We start from the raw sequence: 3,081 nt of genomic DNA, 5'->3' as shown, positions 1-3,081 counted from the left end.
ATCCACAAAAAGTTTTCGGTGGAGGTATATGCCCCGTGTGCATTTTTAAAGGACATGTCGTTTGTATGAAAAAGCCGGTACTGAGTTCGTATTTCACAAGGCTTGTATTACGTTCTCATTCCCTGCCAGCATTTCAAAGTTCCATTTCATCCTCATCGCTACCACAGACTCGTAAGTGACACTACAACAATCGCGAACTGTGATAGTATGTTGCCATCACTATTCGCATGAAAGTATTTTGCCATCACTACTGTTACAAGAGCCATTTTATATTTTGTGAAACACCAAGCGCAACTAGCTTCTTATAATTTATTTAAATAAAAAGTGCTGAAAACATAGTTATGAAGTGCTGAAAACATAGTTATTTCGCTTAAAATTGTGAAAGGCATATTGGTGAACAATTTTTGACTTTCCAAATGGAATAAAGTGATAGTTTTTCAAATATTTTTCCAGACACGCTGCCTCCATTGGGTATAAAAGCACTGGCTGATAGACGCTACAACATGTAACTTGCACCTTGTAACTCAACATCAATCTTTTATTAATGTATAAAAATATGTTAAATGTGATGTGATAGTCGTATAAATGTTATATTTATGAAAATTTATAAATGTTTAATAAAATTAATAAACATCTAAATAATCGTGTTTTACTTGACCATAATGATTCTTTTACAACTATCTTAAAATGCACTTTGTCTGATTTTTTGAAGGGGCTCTTATTGGCGTCCTTCTAAATGTATCCAGAAGGGCACCTAATAATTGCACTCATGCGATACTTTTTTGTAGTAACTTGGCGTGGTACAACTTCTCAATAGTGACGGCGCTTTTCCGAGTGGGGATTCTCAGAAGCGCCCCCAAATTCAAAAAATGTTGGCATGGATTACAGATGAGTACTAAGTTCGAGTTTAGCCGCTAAAGTCAAAACTAAATCTGCAAAATCAGAATAAAATTATACATTTTGGTTGCAAATTTTATTATAACTTGATGAGGAATGATCCAATGCAAAATGAATTTTTAAAGAAAAGTGAAATGAATTCTTAAAGAAAAGTAGCCGTGAAAAACTGACCAATGGTCTTATTGCGCTAAAATAGCTATTTTTTTCAAGGGTTATTTTCTAAATAATTAATTTTAAAGAAAATAAACTTTAGGGGTATATTAACTTTGTCATTCCGTTTGTAACACATCGAAATATGGCTCTAAGACCACATAAAGTATATATATTCTGGGTCGTAGTGAAATTCTGAGTCGATCTGAGCATGTCCGTCCGTCTGTTGAAATCACGCTAACTTCCGAACGAAACAAGCTATCGACTTGAAATTTGGCACAAGTAGTTGTTATTGATGTAGGTCGGATGGTATTGCAAATGGGCCATATCAGTCCCCGTTTTCGTATAGCCCCATATAAACGGACCCCCGAATTTGGCTTGCGAATCCTCTAAGAGAAGCAAATTTCATCCGATCCGGCTGAAATTTGGTACATGGTGTTAGTATATGGTCTCTAAAAACCATGCAAAAAGTGGTCCACATCGGTCCATAATTATATATAGCCCCCATATAAACAGATCCTCCGAGTTGGCTTGCGGAGCCTCTAAGAGAAGCAAATTTCATCCGATCCGGCTGAAATTTGCTACATATTGTTAGTATATGGTTTCTAATGACCATGCAAAAATTGGTCGAAATCGGTCCAAAATTACATACAGCCCCTATATAAACCAATCCCCAGATTTGACCTACGGAGCCCCTTGGAAGAGCAAAATCCATCCGATTCGGTTGAAATTTGGTACGTGATGTCAGTATATGGTATCCAACAACCATGCAGGAATTTGGTTCATATCAGTCCATAAATATATATAGCCCCCATATAAATCGATCCCCAGATTTGACCTCCGGTGCCCTTTGGAGGAGCAAAATTCATCCGATCTGGTTGAAATTTGGTACGTGATGGTAGTATATGATATATAACAACCATGCCAAAAGTGGTCCATATCTGTCCATATTCATATATAGCCACCATATAAACCGGTCCCGAGATTTGCTCTTGGAGGAGCAAATTTCATCCGAGTCAGTTGAAATTTGGTACATTGTGCTAGTATATGGCCGTTAGCAACCATACCTAACTAGGTCCATATCGGTCTATAGTTATATCCCTGCCAGCATTTCAAAGTTCCATTTCAACCTCATCGTTACCACAGACTCGTAAATGTCACTTCAACCATCATGAAAAGGTACATCAAAAAGTACATGCAAGTAATTTGCCATCCCTACTGTTAAAAAAGCCATTTTTTTTGTGAAACGCCAAGCGCAACTTGTTATATTTTAATTAAATAAAAACGAAAATAAAGTTCTGAAAACATAGATTATACGCTTAAAATTGTGAAAGGTATATTGGTGAACAATTTGGTGATTTTCCAAATGGAATAAAGTGATTGTTTTTCAGATATTTTACAGACACGCTGCCTCCATGGAATAAAAACACTGGTTGATAGACGCAGCAACATGTAACTCGCTACTTGTAATTCAACATCATCATTAATGCCAAAAATTATGTTAAATGTAATGTGATAGTGGTATAAATGTTATATTTTTAAGAATTTGTAAATGTTTAATCAAATTAATAAATATCTAAACAAACGTGTTTTACTCGACCACAATGATTCTTTTACAACTATCTTAAAATGCACTTTTTCTGATTGTTTGGAGGGTCCCTTATTGGCGTCGTTCTAAATTGATCTATAAAGGCACCTAATAATTGCACTCATGCGAAACATTTTTGTAGTAACTTGGCGTGGTACAACTTCTCAATAGTGACGGCGCTTTTCCGACGAGTTTTTGATGTCGTATATGATTGTTTTCGACGTAGTGGGGATTCTCAAAAGAGTCCCCAAATTCAAAAAATGTTGGCAGGGTGTTAGATCGAGCGAATGTTAATCGGTTGTAAAGATATTTAGGTTCTTTTGTGTAAATTACTTTGTGTAGCTGTAGCAAGCACCTTATATTTAACAGATTGTTAAAATCAACGTTGAATATTTTATGCGAAAATCTTGTAATACTATCTCGTCGCTTCCTGTTGAAGACGTATC

The 3,081-nt window shown here is 35.8% G+C and overlaps 1 long non-coding RNA gene across 1 annotated transcript; it reads left to right on the top strand.

Moving 5' to 3' along the window:
• Nucleotides 1–2,149: 2,149 nt before the first annotated feature.
• LOC142236802 (uncharacterized) lies at nt 2,150–2,652 on the top strand. The gene is made up of 2 exons (XR_012722204.1): nt 2,150–2,381; nt 2,439–2,652. It is a non-coding gene; the product is annotated as an uncharacterized LOC142236802 (long non-coding RNA).
• The last annotated feature ends 429 nt before the right edge of the window (nt 2,653–3,081 follow it).

The sequence above is a fragment of the Haematobia irritans genome, chromosome 4 (assembly GCF_050003625.1).
Source record: "Haematobia irritans isolate KBUSLIRL chromosome 4, ASM5000362v1, whole genome shotgun sequence".
NCBI classification, from domain to species: domain Eukaryota; kingdom Metazoa; phylum Arthropoda; class Insecta; order Diptera; family Muscidae; genus Haematobia; species Haematobia irritans.
Note: the sequence above shows the minus strand (reverse complement) of the source record. Positions and strands in the feature narration are given on the sequence as shown.